Source organism: Scyliorhinus canicula, chromosome 20 (genome assembly GCF_902713615.1).
Source record: "Scyliorhinus canicula chromosome 20, sScyCan1.1, whole genome shotgun sequence".
NCBI classification, from domain to species: Eukaryota; Metazoa; Chordata; class Chondrichthyes; order Carcharhiniformes; family Scyliorhinidae; genus Scyliorhinus; species Scyliorhinus canicula.
The window spans coordinates 97,871,943-97,890,838 of NC_052165.1; positions in this window are offsets into that span (position 1 = coordinate 97,871,943).

The window sequence follows — 18,896 nt, forward strand, 5'->3', positions numbered from 1 at the left end:
ACTGACCCTCTGACAGTGCGGCACTCCCTCAGTACTGACCCTCTGACAGTGCGGCACTCCCTCAGTACTGACCCTCTGACAGTGCGGCACTCCCTCAGTACTGACCCTCTGACAGTGCGGCACTCCCTCAGTACTGACCCTCTGATAGTGCGGCACTCCCTCAGTACTGACCCTCTGACAGTGCCATACTCCCTCAGCACTGACCCTCTGACAGTGCAGCACTCCCTCAGTACTGACCCTCTGACAGTGCGGCACTCCCTCAGTACTGACCCTCTGACAGTGCAGCACTCCCTCAGTACTGACCCTCTGACAGTGCAGCACTCCCTCAGTACTGACCCTCTGACAGTGCGGCACTCCCTCAGTACTGATCCTCTGACAGTGCTGCACTCCCTCAGTACTGACCCTCTGACAGTGCGGCACTCCCTCAGTACTGACCCTCCGACGGTGCGGCACTCCCTCAGCACTGACCCTCTGACAGTGCAGCACTCCCTCAGTACTGACCCTCTGATAGTGCGGCTCCCTCAGTACTACCCTATGACAGTGCGGCACTCCCTCAGTACTGACCCTCTGACAGTGCGGCACTCCCTCAGTACTGACCCTCTGACAGTGCAGCACTCCCTCAGTACTGACCCTCTGACAGTGCGGCACTCCCTCAGTACTGACCCTCTGACAGTGCGGCACTCCCTCAGTACTGACCCTCTGACAGTGCAGCACTCCCTCAGTACTGACCCTCTGACAGTGCGGCACTCCCTCAGTACTGACCCTATGACAGTGCGGGGCTCCCTCCTGGGTGTATTGTTCTGGTTTATGAAACATGAAACCCCATGTAGGTGGGCTACTACATTGTGACTAGAAGTGGGAATAGGAACGGAATGAACGACTGCAATTATTGGCTAATGTGTTTGTCAAATTGTGTGATGATTGCTCCCTGGCACTTCAGCAGCATGGCGGGTGAGGTGAGCTGCCAGCCTCAACCTCACACTGTAGGAGGGAGTGAGCGGTGTGTGCAGAAGGGCAGCCAGGGCAGTACTATCAGTGCTGCAGAGTTTTCACTCTGTCATTGGTGCCCCCACTTTGTCTGCTGGGCAGCAGTTGCCCGGCCCACGTCTCTTGTTTCCTCGGTATGACCTGCTTCCCATCGCATCATGGCATAGGGATATGGGCAAGAACCTCCTTCGGCAGCGAGTCAGAATGACCTGTAACGCGCTGCCTGCAACGTGGTGGCAGCGGAGATCGTGGCTGGTGTTGAAGAAAAGTTGGACGGACACCTTGAGGGAAATCAATTTGCAGGGTTACGGGCGAGAGCCACAGAATGGGACTGACTGCAGGGGGCCAGCATAGCCTCGATGGGCTGAATGGTGCACCCTCTGTACTCCAAAATGCTCTTTGCTCATCGGGAATGAGGCAGGGGTGCATGGCAATCAGCTGTTCCCGCGTCAAGGTGGAGGCTGACACGCCGACAGGTCACTGCACGCACTGGCTAAATGCTACTTGACCCAATTTATTTACAGATGGGATTATACGGAATGTTTCCACGCACATCTTTAACCTTCATACCTAAAGGAGGCCAGTATATAAACGCGGCTCTTTGAATGTATCAAGGACGAATTGAGAAGCCTTTTTTTTTAAAACTGTGGGAATTGCTGCTTTTACGAAGAAGCGTCCAGTCCAAAAACAATTATAAAAATTATTCCTGAACCTTCATAAAACTCAAGGTACAGTTCCAGCTAGCTGACAGCGGCCAGTTCTGGGCACCACACTTTCGGGAAAGATGTGAAAGTGTCTGGAGAGGCGGAGATTTACCATGGGGGGGGGGGGGGGGGGGGTGGCTTAGTTAAAATGGAAGATTAGGAGTTGAGATTGTCGTACTTGGAGCAGGGATGATGAGGGGGAGATTTGACTGAGGGGTTCTCAGAATCAGCAAGGGGTTCAGATCGAGCCAAGGAGAATCTGCAGGGAGCAGGTTGCAAAGCCGGAGGAACAGATGGGAAGCAATTTGGGGAAAGAACCAGAGAGAAGGTGGTAATTGAATTTGTGAGAGGTCCATTAGTCTCCAGGTGAGTGGCAACATCTTTAACACAGTGTGCCATCTTAGCCTCATTTAAATATGTATATTTTTATTAAGGGCATTTTGCATATGTGCATCGAAATATAAATCCACAGGAACAAAGAACACAGCCCACAACATCCCCTGATGACCAAGCCCACAACTATCCAGACCTCCTTCGTTTATTACCCCCTTAACTCTTCCCCCTCCCCCCCCCCCCCCCCCCCCCCAACAATGAAAACTAACCCCGAAACCGACCCCTCCCCCTCCACTGCTGACAGCTTAATTCACCTTGAAGAAACGGATCGGCAACTTCGAACTCCCGGTGTCCCCCTCCTCCCCCGTAAGGCGACTGAAGGGCAGGAATTCTGCCACATCACTCCCCCCCCCCCCCACCCCCGCCATTGGCAGCTCCATCAACTTTCCACAAATGTCCGACACGCTCCCCTGCCCAGTGTCACCCTCGGATGACGGTTTATCTTGCAACATTGCACTCGGCAAGGACGGCACTTCTGTCCCTTCCCTGCAGGTATCTGAACTCATTTCCCTGAACTTGTCCATTTCCTCCAACTCTTCCAGACCTACAGACTTGTCCCCAACCAACATGTCCCTGAAGTGCTCTGTCCCCTACCTGTTGCCACCCCGGGAACCTCGCACCCAGCCCCGCTGGCTCAATTGTGATTATCGCATATCGGCGCCCACAGCGACGTGCCCTCCTGATCTGGAGCCTCTGCCTCTCTTTCAACAACACAGCAGCATCGAGTACCTCCAATCCACCCTCAAAATCTCATCCACCAGCCTCGCGCTCTCTCCTCTCTGCCTTACAGGGTGGAGACCGTGACCTCCCCTATATCATTGCACTCCACATAACCCCCGGATGGCAGCCCTCACTCTCTCGCGCATTCCCTCATCTGCCAACATGCCCATATCCAACCTCCTCTGCAGCCTTTTGGCCTCTCCCTGAACCATCCACCAATGCAGCACGTGGTCAGAGACCCTACTCCAGACCCACAGCGATGTAGTCGACCCTTTAACCGCTCCCTGTGAAATGGCCTCAGGGTGATGCTCGAGTTGTAGTGGGGGATGTGAAGGGGGGGGGGGGGCAAACCCAGTGGACAGCTTGCATGGGAGTGTTAGATCCATTGTTTGAGGGGGGAGGGGGTGACATTCGCTTCTAGTCCGACCCAGGCCCATCGGGACAATCGTGAGGTCGCCCATGTCAGCCGATTGGTTGGCAAGTGGACTCTATTTGGCCGAGGTATTGCCATGGAGCGTGCACCAGTTAATGGTGTCTGGAAGTTAACTGCCGAGTATTGCTGTAAAATTTAAATCTAGAAGCTTTATTCTGATTGGGAGAGGCATTGCCCTGAGGAATGACCCAGTGAATAGCCCCATTATTTCGTTTAGCTGAAACAGGCACAATGTGTATAGATGTTCTTTCAGTCTGCAAAGAACAGGGCCCTGAGTATTAATATATGTAGCTTCCAAGATATGCAAATACACCACACTGCGAGTTTTACTGATGAGCATAAACTGGCTGTCAGCGTAATTCTTAGCCCACAGGATCATTCAGCCAAAGTTATCCAACCGCAGAATCACATCTATTGTTCGCCACCTGTGTTTTGAGCTTTACAAGCGCAGACTGGTTGGGTGCGACCTGTGTCTTTCCCATTGCGAAAAGCAGCTGGGATGTGCTGTTTGACACAATCACCCAGTCTTGATGAATTGCAGGCTACATGCCTGGCATCACACGGGCATTGGAACTCACATGCCACATGACTGATTTGTTTGAGAGGCAGAGTGACCCTCTCTGCCTTAACGACAGCACCCTCTTGGTGGCGATTACCAGTGCATGGTGACAGCATTAAAACGGCAAGCTTCACCTGTTGCACAGGTGTTTGCGATGCCTTATCCTTCTAGGGTGATCAGCACTCCCCCCTCATGCAGTATAAAGTTCTTTCTCCTGACATTTGTCGTCTTGCACTTGACATGATGAGTGCAAAGTGGCGAAGTTTGACAAAAATCTAATTTCAGTAACACCTGTACTATTTACATTAAGGATGATGGTCGATGGAGTTAATCACTGAATGGTTAAACCACGGGATGCATACTAGTTCACCCAACGTCTGTGCACTGGCTCTCCGAGGGATCAATTCACCCATTCCCACTTTATTCTCCACCCCCCCCCCCCCCCCCACACCGCCTTCTCCCCTGCACATTCTTCTTGCTCAGTTCACAATCCGATTCCCTCATGAATTCCTTGATTTCAGCTGCCACTGGGGCACGTTCCAGATCCTCACCGCTCGCTGTGTGAGAAAGTTCCTCCTCGTGCCTCCTTCGTTTCATCTAACCAATCGTCCTCGGTCTGTGTCCCCTCTGGTCCTCGATCGTACCACCAATGGGAACACTTTCTCTCCCTCTCCACTCTGCCCCGGAACACCTCATGATTTTGAACCACTCGATCCAAATCTCAAGACCTTCTCTTCTCAAAGGAAAACGTTCACAACTTCTCCAATCGCTCCCCATCACTGAAGTTCCTTCACCCAGGACCCATACACGTCAATCTCTTCTGTACTCATGGCAGTACAATGCTACAGTGGTTAGCACTTCCCCGCTCTCTCCCCATAGCCCTGTATCAATCCCCAAACTAATCCCACTGCCCCACTCTCTCCCCATAGCCCTGTATCAATCCCAAACTAATCCCATTGCCCCGCTCTCTCCCCATAGCCCTGTATCAATCCCCAAACTATCCCACTGCCCCGCTCTCTCCCCATAGCCCTGCATCAATCCCCAAACTAATCTCACTGCCCCACTCTCTCCCCATAGCCCTGTATCAATCCCAAATTAATCCCACTGCCCCGCTCTCTCCCCATAGCCCTGTATCAATCCTAAATTAATCCCACTGCCCCGCTCTCTCCCCATAGCCCTGTATCAATCCCAAACTAATCCCACTGCCCCACTCTCTCCCCATAGCCCTGTATCAATCCCAAACTAATCCCACTGCCTCGCTCTGGGCTGGTTTAGCTCAATCGGCTAAATCGCTGGCTTTTAAAGCAGGCCAGCAGCACGGTTCGATTCCCGTACCAGCCTCCCCGGACAGGCGCCGGAATGTGGCGACTAGGGGCTTTTCACAGTAACTTAATTGAAGCCTACTCGTGACAATAAGCGATTTTCATTTCAAACTAATCGCACTGTCCCGCTCTCTCCATAGCCCTGTATCAATCCCACTGTCCCGCTCCCTCCCCATAGCCCTGGATCAATCCTCAAATCAATCCCACTGCCCCGTGATCTCCCCATAGCCCTGTATCAATCCCCAAACTAATCCCACTGCCCTGCTCTCTCCCCATAGCCCTGTATCAATCCCAAACTAATCCCACTGCCCTGCTCTCTCCCCATAGCCCTGTATCAATCCCAAACTAATCCCACTGCCCCACTCTCTCCCCATAGGCCTGTATCAATCCCAAACAAATCCCACTGCCCTGCTCTCTCACCATAGCCCTGTATCAATCCCAAACAAATCACACTGCCCCACTCAACCCATAGCCCTGTATCAATCCTCAATATAATCTCACTGCCCCGCTCTCTCCCCATAGCCCTGTAACAATCCCAAACTAATCCCACTGCGCCACTCTCCCCACAGTCCTATATCAATCCACAAACTAATCCCACTGCTTCACTCTCTCCATCGCCCTGTGTCAATCCCCAAACTAATCCCACTGCCCCGCTCTCTCCCCATAGCCCTGTATCAATCCCCAAACTAATCCCACTGCCCCGCTCTCTCCCCATAGCCCTGTATCAATCCCGAAACTAATCCCACTGCCCCGCTCTCTCCCCATAGCCCTGTATCAATCCCAAACTAATCCCACTGCCCCGCTCTCTCCCCATAGCCCTGTGTCAATCCCAAATGAATCCCACTGCCCCGCTATGTCCCCATAGTCCTGTATCAATCCCAAACTAACCCCACTGCTCCACTCTCCCCATAGCCCTGTATCAATCCCCAAACTAATCCCACTGCCTCACTCTCTCCATAGCCCTGTATCAATCTCCCTGTCGTGCTCCCTCCCCATAGCCCTGTATCAATCCCCAAATCAATCCCACTGCCCCGTGATCTTCCCATAGTCCTGTATCAATTGCAAACTAATCCCACTGCCCTGCTCTCTCCCCATAGCCCTATATCAATCCCAAACTAATCCCAATGCCCCACTCTCTCCCCATAGCCCTGTATCAATCCCAAACTAATCCCACTGCCCCACTCTCTCCCAATAGCCCTGTATCAATCCCAAACTAATCCAGCTGTCTCCCCATAGCCCTGTATCAATCCCCAAACTAATCCCACTGCCCCGCTCTCTCCCCATAGCCCTGTATCAATCCCCAAACTAATCCCACTGCCCCGCTCTCTCCCCATAGCCCTGTATCAATCTCCAAACGAATCCCACTGCCCCGCTCTCTCCCCATAGCCCTGTATCAATCCCCAAACTAATCCCACTGCCCCGCTCTCTCCCCATAGCCCTGTATCAATCCCATACTAATCCCACTGCCCCGCTCTCTCCCCATAGCCCTGTATCAATCCCAAACTAATCCCACTGCCCTGCTCTCTCCCCATAGCCCTGTATCAATCCCCAAACTAATCCCACTGCCCCACTCTCTCCCCATAGCCCTGTATCAATCCCCAAACTAATCCCACTGCCCCGCTCTCTCCCCATAGCCCTGTATCAATACCCAAACTAATCCCACTGCCCCGCTCTCTCCCCATAGCCCTGTATCAATCCCCAAACTAATCCCACTGCCCCGCTCTCTCCCCATAGCCCTGTATCAATCCCATACTAATCCCACTGCCCCGCTCTCTCCCCATAGCCCTGTATCAATCCCCAAACTAATCCCACTGCCCCGCTCTCTCCCCATAGCCCTGTATCAATCCCATACTAATCTCACTGCCCCACTCTCTCCCCACAGCCCTGTATCAATCCCCAAACTAATCCCACTGCCCCGCTCTCTCCCCATAGCCCTGTATCAATCCCCAAACTAATCCCACTGCCCCACTCTCTCCCCATAGCCCTGTATCAATCCCAAACTAATCCCACTGCCCCCACTCTCTCCCCATAGCCCTGTATCAATCCCCAAACTAATCCCACTGCCCTGCTCTCTCCCCATAGCCCTGTATCAATCCCCAAACTAATCCCACTGCCCCACTCTCTCCCCATAGTCCTGTATCAATCCCAAACTAATCCCACTGCCCCGCTCTCTCTCCCCATAGCCCTGTATCAATCCCAAACTAATCCCACTGCCCCACTCTCTCCCCATAGCCCTGTATCAATCCCAAACTAATCCCACTGCCCTACTCTCTCCCCCATAGCCCTGTATCAATCCCCAAACTAATCCCACTGCCCCACTCTCTCCCCATAGCCCTGTATCAATCCCAAACTAATCCCACTGCCCCACTCTCTCCCCATAGCCCTGTATCAATCCCAAACTAATCCCACTGCCCCGCTCTCTCCCCATAGCCCTGTATCAATCCCAAACTAATCCCACTGCCCGCACTCTCCCCATAGCCCTGTATCAATCCCCAAACTAATCCCACTGCCCGCACTCTCCCCATAGCCCTGTATCAATCCCAAACTAATCCCACTGCCTCACTCTCCCCCCATAACCCTGAATCAACCCAAACTAATTTTACTGCCCACTATCTCCCCTTAGCCCTCTATCAGTCCCCAAATTAATCCTATTGCCCCACCCTCTCTTCATAGCCTTGAATTGATCCACATTCACACCCTCCACCATCAATGCACAGTAGCAGCCATGCGTACTGTGTACAAAATGCTCTGTACCGACTCATCAAGTCTCCTTCGACAGCACCATCCTAACCCACCGCTTACAATTTCCCCTCCAAACCCCACACTCACCATCCTGACTGGGAAATATATCGGCCGTTCCTTCACTATCGCTGGGTCAAAATCCTGGAACTCCCTCCCTAACAGCACTGTGGGTATACCTACACCACATGGGACTGCAGCGGTTCAAGAAGGCAGCTCACCACCACCTTCTCAAAGGGCAAATAGTGATGGGCACATTGAGCGACTCCTTCAAGCATCAAGGAATTTGGAGGAGGGACAGAGAAAGGGAGTGAAGAGAGAGATAGATAGGGAGAGAGTGAAGGAGGAAGTGAGAGAGGGAATGAGAAAGGGAGGGAGACAAAGAGCAGAGAGAAATAGTGAGATAGAGAGGGAGCTAGAGAGAGCAACAGACAGACAGAGGGACTGGGGGAGAGAGAGGAAGACTAAGTCAGATAGAGGACTGAGGAAGAATAGGAGAGAGAGAGAGACATAGGGAGACACAGTGTTAGAGAGAGAGAGGGGAGAAATAGTACAAGATAGAGGGGAGAGAGAAACAGATTGAAGGAAAGACACAGAGAGAGAGAGCAGAGAGGAGAAAGAGGGACTGAGTAAGAAATGGAGACGGAGAGTGAGTGGCGTTGAAAGTGAGAGAGATTGGAAAGAGAGTGCGTGTGTGAGACAGTGAGAGAGAGATGTCATGATCGGGAGATATTCAGACCTTGGTCCAGCAATGGGATCCAAGATGTAGCAGGAAATGTGGGGGTTTAAAATACTGCGAGCAAAGTCAGAGGGATACACCTACAGCCTGAGTAACCTTGCCCCATTCAGACTTAACCTCATTAATGAGAATACACAGGATGCCCTAAATCAGCCAGTGTGATCCACTCAAGATCCATTGTCATTCAGGACAATCCTGTTTGATCAGCACAGAGACTGATGACCTATTCATCCATTAGTTGTAAATGAGAGGCATAGCTCTGTTCTTTTGCAGAAATGGAAGTGGGCAATTAGCCAAGATAATGATCATAGATTCAAATCTGGCCATCTCATAGGAGAACCTTTGTTTGAGGGGGCTGGGAAGAGGAGAAGGTGAGAGAGAGTGTGTGTGTGAGACAAGGGGGGGGGGGGGGAGAGCTAGAGCGAAGAGAGAGAATGTGTGAGAGAGAAAGAGTATCACAGAGAGAGAGATAGAGAGAGAGAGAAAAGGGAATGTGTGTGAGAGAGAGTGAAAGGGAGGAGAGACAGTATGCAGGAGGGAGAGAGAGGAAGAATGTGTGAGAAAGAACAAGAGAGATGGAGAGAGGAGAAACACAAACTAGCAAAAAAAGACATCAACTGGAACTGCTGAGCACCACTTCCTCCAGCTGTTCCAGTCTGCAAGATCCCATGTTGGATGTATCAGCCATGTGAGGACCCAGCATGGTGGAGTGGATGCCGAGCTCACCCTCGATCCTCGGAGGGACAGTCGACCGAGACAATATACAACGGAATTGTTTGAGATCTGTCTGGAGAGTGCTTTGTTTAGTTATTTTGGAGAGTCCTTTGTTGATGGTAACTGAGTCCTGCATCGCAGATTTCTCTGTAAATAAAGAATAATACAGCACCCGGAACAGGCCCTTCGGCCCGCCAAGCCTGTACCGGTCATGATATCAACGGTGGCCAAAACCCTTAGCATTTCCTTGTGCCGTATCCCTCAATACGCATCCTATCCATGTATTTGTTGATATCCCTTTTGAGCGCCATTAATGTATCTGCTTCCACAACCTCTCCTGGCAACGCGTTCCAGGCACTCACCACCCACTGCGTTAAAAAAACCTGCCTCGCACATCTCCTCTAAGCTTTGCCCCATGGATCTTAAACCTATGCCCCCTGGTGACTGACCCCTCCACCCTGGGAAAGAGTGCCTGCCCATCCACTCTGTCCATGCCCCTCATAATCTTGTAGCCCTCTATCAGGTCACCCCTCAACCTCCGTCTTTCTAATGAAAACAGTCCAAGTCTAATCAGCCTCTCCGCAGAGCTAACACCCTCCAGACCAGGCAACATCCGGGTAAACCTCCTCTGCACCCTCCCCCAAAGCCTCCACATCCTTCTGGTAGTGTGGTGACCAGAATTGTGCGCAACATTCCAACTGCGGCCTGACCAAGATTCCATACAACTGTAGCATGACTTGCCAGTTTTTATACTCTATGCTCCGTCCAATGAAGGCAAGCTTTCCGTCTGCTTTCTTGACTACCTTGTCCACTTGTGTTGCCACCTTCAAAGATCTGTGGACGTGCACGCCCAGATCTCTCTGAATTTCTATATTCCTGAGAGTTTTGCAATTTATTGTATATTTCCCCTCTATATTAGACATATCAAAATGCATTACTTCACACAGTTGTCCGGGTTAAAGTCCATTTGCAATTGCTCTGCCCAAGTCTCCAACCTATCTATGTCCTGCTGTATCCTCTGACAATCCTCAACACTGTCTGCCACTCCACCAACCTTGGTGTCATCCGCGAACTTTCTAACCAGACCGGCTATATTTTCCTCCAAATCGTTTATGTATACCACAAACAACAGAGGCCCCGGCACCGATCCCTGTGGAACACCACTAGTCACAACCCTCCATTCAGAACATAGAACAGCACAGAACAGGCCCTTCGTCCCTCGATGTTGTGCCGAGCAATGATCACCCTACTGAAGCCAACGTATCCACCCTATACCAGTAACCCCCCCCCCAATTAACCTTATTTTTTACGGGCAATTTATTACAGCCAATCCACCTAACCCACACATCTTTGGCCTGTGGGAGGAAACCAGAGCACCCGGAGGAAACCCACGCAGACACGGGGAGAACGTGCAGACTCCGCACAGACAGTGACCCAGCTGGGAACTGAACCTGGGACCCTGGAGCTGTGAAGCATTTATGCTAACCACCATGCTACCGTGCTGCCCACAACAATACCCTTCTACTGCTACTGCCTTCTGTGACTGAGCCAGTTCTGTATCCATCTTGCCACCTCACCTCAGGTCCCGTACGACTTCACCTTTTGTACCAATCTGCCATGAGGCACCTTGTCAAAGGCTTTACTGAAGTCCATGTAAACAACATCCACCGCCCTCCCCATATCAATTATCTAACTTGGTGAGGCACAACCTCCCCTTCAGAAAACCACGCTGTCTATCGCTAATGAGTCCATTTGTTTCCAAATGGGTATAAATCCTGTCCCTGAGAATTCTCTCCAATAATTTACCTACTGCCGACGTGAGGCTCGCCGGCCTATAGTTTCCAGGATTATCCTGCTACCTTTCTTAAACAGCGGTACCACATTAGCTTCCCTCAGTATTCTGGGGTAAGTCCCATCTGGCCCAGGAGACCTATCTACCTTAATGTATTTTAAAACACCCAATATCTCCTTCCTTTTGACATCAACATGACCCAGACTGCCCACACACCCTACCCAAGAATCATCTTCAACAAAGTCCCTTTCTTTAGTAAACACTGATGCAAAGTACTCATTTAGTACCTTGCCCATTTCCTCTGGTTCAACACATAGATGCCCCCACTGCCCTTAAGTGGTCCAATCCTTTCCCTGGCCACCCTCTTGCTTTTTACATATGAATGAAAAGCTTTGGGATTCACCTTAATCATACTTGCCGAGGACCTTTCATGAACCCTCCTCGCCCTCCTAATTTCCCGCTTCAGTACCTTCCTATTTTCTTTATACTCCTCCGACTGTCCCCACCCTTCCACTCTGTACAAAAGCCTCCTTTTTCTTATTGACGGGGTTCACAATATCCCTCGTTATCCAAGGCTCCCTAAACTTCCCCATACTTATCCTTCATTCTCTCAGGAACTTGACTTTCCTGAATCCTAATCAACTGTCGGTTTAAAGACTCCCACAATGTTGATTTACCCTCCAACAGCCGCACCCAATCCAAATTCTTCAAATCCTGTCTAATGTTAGCGTAATTTGCCTTTCCCCAGTTTAGCAACTTAACGCGAGGGTTACCCTTATCACTGCCCAAAAGTACCCTAAAACTTACGGAATCGTGGTCACTACTACCAGAATGTTACCCTACTGAAACCTCAACCACCTGTCCAGGCTCGTTCCCCAATACCAGATCCAGTACGGCCCCTTCCCTAGTTGGACTATCTACATATTGCATCAAGAAGGCTTCCTGGATACACCTTACAAACTCTTCCCCATCCAAGCCCCTAGCACTAAGTGAGTGCCAATCAATATAGTGGAAGTTAAAATCCCCCCTACCACAATAGCCCTGTTACATAGAACATTACAGCGCAGTACAGGCCCTTCGGCCCTCGATGTTGCGCCGACCTGTGAAATCCCTCTAAAGCCCATCTAAACTATTCCCTTATCGTCCATATGCCTATCCAATGACCATTTGAATGCCCTTAGTGTTGGCGAGTTCACGACTGTTGCAGGCAGGGCATTCCACGCCCTTACTACTCTCTGAGTAAAGAACCTACCTCTGACATCTGTCCTGTATCTCTCTCCCCTCAATTTAAAGCTATGTCTCCTCGTGCTAGACATCACCATCCGAGGAAAAAGGCTCTCACTGTCCACCCTATCTAATCCTCTGATCATCTTGTATGCCTCAATTAAGTTACCTCTTAACCTTCTCTCTAACGAAAACAGCCTCAAGTCCCTCAGCCTTCCCTCATAAGATCTTCCCTCCATACCAGGCAACATCTATCCTCTGCACCCTTTCCAATGCTTTCACATCCTTCCTATAATGCGGCGACCAGAACTGCATGCAATACTCCAAATGCGGCCGCACCAGAGTTTTGTACAATTGCAACATGACCTCATGGCTCCGAAACTCAATTCCTCTACCAATAAAAGCTAACACACCGTACGCCTTCTTAACAACCCTCTCAACCTGGGTGGCAACTTTCAGGGATCTATGGACATGGACACCGAGATATCTTTGCTCATTCACACTACCAAGAATCTTACCATTAGACCAGTACTCTGTCTTCTGTTATTCCTTCCAAAATGAATCACCTCACACTTTTCTGCATTAAACTCCATTTGCCACCTCTCAGCCCAGCTCTGCAGCTTATCTATGTCCCTCTGTAACTTGTAACATCCTTCCGCACTGTCCACAACTCCACCGACTTTAGTGTCATCTGCAAATTTACTCACCCATCCTTCTACGCCCTCCTCCAGGTCATTTATAAAAATGACAAACAGCAGTGGCCCCAAAACAGATCCTTGTGGTACACCACTAGTAACTGAACTCCAAGCTGGACATTTCCCATTAACCACCACCCTTTGTCTTCTTCCAGCTAGCCAATTTCTGATCCAAACTGCTAAATCACCCTGAATCCCATGCCTCCGTATTTTCTGCAATAGCCTACCGTGGGGAACCTTATCAAACGCCTTACTGAAATCCATATACACCACATCAACTGCTTTACCCTCATCCACCTGTTTGGTCACCTTCTCAAAGAACTCAATAAGGTTCGTGAGGCACGACCTACCCTTCACAAAACCGTGTTGACTATCTCTAATCAAATTGTTCCTTTTCGTATCTATCCAAAATCTCTCTACCTGTCTACTCTATCTCTCGCTGGCAGTTGGGGGCCTGTAATAAACGCCCAACATTGTGATTGCCCCCTTCCTGTTCCGGAGCTCTACCCAGAATGCCTCATTGTATGAACCCTCCAAGGTGTCCTCCCACAGTACGGCTATAATATTCTCCTTCACCAGTAATGCTAGTCCCCCACCCCTTTTACATCCCCCCTCTATCTCCCTTGAAGCATCGATATCCTCCAATATTCAGCCGCCAATGTTACCCTTCCTTTAACCACGTTTCTGTGACAGCCGCAACATCATAGTTCCAAGTACTAATCAGTGCTCTCCGTTTATCTGCCTTACCTGCTGTACTTCTGGAGTTGAAACTAATACACTTCAGATCACTGCGTTTGAGCAAAAAGGTCGAGGTGCTCAGTGCGAGAATTCACAGGTTTTTCTTGCTGGATTTTGATATCGCCTTTGGACGTCGCCTCTGGGAAAGTGGGGCATGTATGGGCACCGTGCCCCAGGTCTGACTGTTCACGCACACAACCCCAGTGCTGCCCCATACCCTTCCCCAATTAGAATTGGCGCTGGTAGAGGGGAGGGAGTGCCGGTGAGTTCAATATCGGGGGAGGTGGGGGGGGGGGGGGGGGGGGGGGTACCTGACAGGGCAATCTTATTCATGTTGGAACGGGAGGAGCCATTCGGCCCCTCAAGCCAGTTCTAGCCTGTCAGACCATGGCACCCTCAGCTGTTTCCACAGGAGCAAGGGGAGGGGCCATTCGCTGGTGCAGCTGTCAGCAAAGGGGCAGCGAATAAATAATCGGCACATAGACCAGTCACACATTCGACAGAAAATGGGAAAGGGAGATATTTATTTATTATCTATTTATTAGGGCAGCGCAGTAGCACAGCGGTTAGCACAGTTGCTTCACAGCTCTAGGGTCCCAGGTTCGATTCCCGGCTTGGGTCACGGGGAGTTTGCACTCCCCGCCCCCCCCCTCCCCCGTGTCTGTGTGGGTTTCCTCCGGGTGCTCCGGTTTCCTCCCACAGTCCAAAGACGTGCAGGTTAGGTGGATTGGCTGTGATCAATTGCCTTCAGTGTCCAAAAAGGTGAGGAGGGGTTACAGGTGTGGGTTTAAGTGACATGCTACTTCCAGGGGCCAGTGCAGACTCGATGGGCCGGATGGCCTCCTTCTGCCCTGTACATTCTACAATTCTATGATCATCACAACATATTTCACAATTTGTTATAGATTTACATATTGATTCATTTATATATAATTATCTATCAATTGATTATATATGTGTATTGATCTATTAGTTAATAGATATTATTTTTCTAACATTGTTTCAATTTACTAATACATATTTATTTAACTATTTATATTTTGAATTGCCTATTTCTTAATGTATTTTACTGATAGCTTTTCAATATTTACTGATATTATCCAAATATATTTTTAAATCGTTTTTTTAAAAATAATTTTTATTCAAATTTACCAACAACAAATTTTATCCCAACAATAAAAAGAGAAAAACAGACCCCCCCCCCCCACCAATACAAAACAATAAATTAACGACCAACAAGAGTAATAAACATAGAACCATAAGCACCATCCCCCATAACCAACCCATACTCCCCCCCCCCCCCCCCCCCCCCCCCCACCCCCCCGGGTTGCTGCTGAGATTGAGCACCCTCTAACACTCCGCCAGGAAATCGAGAAAGGGCTGCCACCGCCGGAAGAACCCTTGTACCGACCCCCCTCAGGGCAAACCTGACCCTCTCCAGCCTGATGAACCCGGCCATGTCACTGATCCAGGATTCCGGGCTGGGGGGCTTCGCGTCCCTCCCACTGTAACAGAATCCTCCGCCGGGCTACTAGAGACGCAAAGGCCAGGGTACCGGCCTCTCTCGCCTCCTGCACTCCCGGCTCCGATGCTACCCCAAAGATCGCGAACCCCCAGCCCGGCTCCACCCTGGGACCGACCACCTTGGACAAGGTCCCCACCACTCCCTTCCAAAACCCCTCCAACGCCGGACATGCCCAGAACATGTGGGCGTAGTTCGCCAAGCCTCCCGAACACCTCCCACACCTGTCCTCACCCCCCAAAGAACCGGCTCAGCCTGGTCCCAGTAATATGCGCCCTATGCAGCACCTTTAGCTGAATTAGACTAACCCGTGTGCAAGAAGAGGACAAATTGACCCTCCCCAGGGCGTCCGCCCACGTCCCCTCGTCGATCTCCTCCCCCAACTCCTCCTCCCACTTCGCTTTCAGCTCTTCCACCGAGGCCTCCTCCCCCTCCTGCATCACCTGATAAATTGCAGAGATCCTGCCCTCACCGACCCACGTCCCCGAGAGCGCCCTATCCTGCACCCCCGTTGGTGGCAATAGCAGAAACTCCGCTACCTGCCGCCTAACAAACGCCCTAATCTGCATATACCTGAAAGCATTCCGGGGGGGGGGGGGGGGGGGGGGGGCCAGTTCCCCTCCAACTCCTCTAACGTCGCAAACTTCCCATCGAGGAAAAGGTCCCCCATCCGCCTGATGCCTGCCCTATGCCAATTCAAAAACCCACCATCTATTCTCCCTGGTACAAACCGGTGATTGCCCTGTAACGGGGCCCACACTGAGGCCTTCACTTCCCCCCTATGCCACCTGATTTTGAGGGAAGCCACCACTACCGGACTCGAAGAGTACCTTGCCGGGGGGAGCAGCAACGGGGCCGTCACCAGCGCCTCTAAGCTCGTGCCCACACAGGACGCCACCTCCATCCTCTTCCATGCGGCACCCTCCCCCTCCATCACCCACCTACGAATCATTGCCACGTTCGCCGCCCAGTAATACCCACACAGGTTGGGCAGCGCCAATCCACCACCTCACTGCGTCGCTCCAAGGATACCCTCCTCACCCTCGGGGCCTTCCGCGCCCACACGAACCCCGTAATGCTCCTGTTAACCCTCCTACAGAAAGCCTTCGGAATTATAATGGATAAACACTGGAAGAGAAACAAAAACCTCGGGAGCACCGTCATCTTAACTGACGGCCCTAACCAATTCATTCTTTTTCCAATTAAGGGGCAATTTAGCGTGGCCAATCCACCTACCCTGCACATCTTTGGGTTGTGGGGGTGAGACCCACACAGACACGGGGAGAATGTGCAAACTCCACACGGACAGTGATTCTGTGCTGGGTTCGGACCCGGGTCCTCAGCGCCGTGAGGCAGCAGTGCTAAACACTGCGCCACCGTGCCGGCCGAATTAGCTAAGGGATTTTGTGTCCCTCCCGTGTAGTGTAGCATACTGTAGAAGCCAGATCTCAGCACATACTAATGCAATTTTCAGAAAGATGTCAGCTAAATATTGATATGGCAACACCTGCAGCAGTCAGCATAAGGGTCAAGCAACACATTCCAGATTTCAGTGACCATAGAGATCATAGAATTTACAGTGCAGAAGGAGGCCATTTCAGCCCATCACGTCTGCACTGACCCACTTAAGCCCTCACCTCCACCCTATCCCCGTAACCGCTCCTAACCTTTTTTGGACACGAAGAGCAATTTATCATCACCAATCCACCTGCACGTCTTTGGACCTTAGGGAGGAAACCGGAGCATCCGGAGGAAACCCACGCAGACACGGGGAGAACACGCAGACTCCACACAGACAGTGACCCAGCCGGGAATCGAACCTGGGACCCTGGTGCTGTGAAGCCACAGGGCTAACCACTGTGCTACTGTGCTGCCCACCTCCAATCTATCCCCGTGACCCCGCCTAACCCAAGAGCAAATTAGCACGGCCAATCCTCCTAACCTGCACGTCTTTCGGGACTTGTGGGAGGAAAGCGGAGCACCCGGAGGAAACCCACGGGGAGAACGTGCAGACTCCACACAGATCCAAGCCGGGAATCGAACCTGGGACCCTGGAGATGCGAAGCAACTGTGCTAACCACTGTGCTACCGTGCTGACCTGAAACAGTTGTTCTGAACACACAATCTGCCGCAGTCAGCGTGATTTTCCAACTCGACCTAAGGACCAGACACATCTCTCGGCTCAGGCACCAAGTAGGCAAGTTATTGAGGGACCTATAGAGAAAACTAAGGGTAGATGAAGGTAGATAACTCTCACTCTGCCTCGGTGCGCATACGTAACTTGTTGAATGTAAGATTAAAAACAGACATGATCCAATGTAAACAATATTTTAGCCTATGTAACTACAGCCACTATACGGCAGACTCAGCTCTGGAGTTGTATCTCTCAAGCTGGGCTCTCCCAACACGTTGGTCAATAAACTATTGTTCTGAATCTCACACTCCTCCAATTCTTTCGAGCATAGGAGAAAAACCACAACAGTGTACATATTTTTATCTTTCAATCATCTATTCCATTTATCCAACAATGTAGATGAACATTTGTCCTTGCACAAACATTCACTTCCTCCACCACCGTCGCACAGTAGCAGCCGTGTGTACCATCTACAAGATGCACTGCAGGAACTCACCAAAGCTCCCCAGACTGTACCTTCCAAATCATAGACGCAACCATACCCAGCGGTCAGTGTGACCTCCCCCTAGCCCTGAATCAGTCCCCAAACTAATCCCACAGCCCTACTCTCTCCCCATAGCCCTGTATCAATCCCCAAACTAATCCCACTGCCCCACCCTCTCCCCATAGCCCTGTATCAATCCCAAACTAATCCCACTGCCCCACTCTCTCCCTATAGCCCTGTATCAATCCCAAACTAATCCCACTGCCCCACCCTCTCCCCATAGCCCTGTATCAATCCCAAACTAATCCCACTGCCCCGCTCTCTCCCCATAGCCCTGTATCAATCCCAAACTAATCCCACTGCCCCACACTCTCCCCATAGCCCTGTATCAATCCCCAAACTAATCCCACTGCCCCACTCTCTCCCCATAGCCCTGTATCAATCTCCAAGCTAATCCCACTGCCCCGCTCTCTCCCCATAGCCCAGTATCAATCCCAAACTAATCACACTGCCCCACTCTCTCCCCATAGCCCTGTATCAATCCCCAAACTAATCCCACTGCCCCACTCTCTCCCCATAGCCCTGTATCAATCTCCAAACTAATCCCACTGCCCAACTGTCTCCACATAGCCCTGTATCAATCGCAAACTAATCCCACTGCCCCTCTCTCTCCCCATAGCCCTGTATCAATCGCAAACTAATCCCACTGCCCCGCTCTCTCCCCATAGCCCTGTTTCAATCCCCAAACTAATCCCACTGCCCCACTCTCTCCCCATAGCCCTGTATCAATCCCCAAACTAATCCCACTGCCCTGCGCTCTCCCCATAGTCCTGTATCAATCCCCAAACTAATCCCACTTCCCCGCTCTCTCCCCATAGCCCTGTATCAATCCCAAACTAATCCCACTGCCCCGCTCTCTCCCCATAGCCCTGTGTCAATCCCAAACTAATCCCACTGCCCAACTGTCTCCACATAGCCCTGTATCAATCCTCAAACT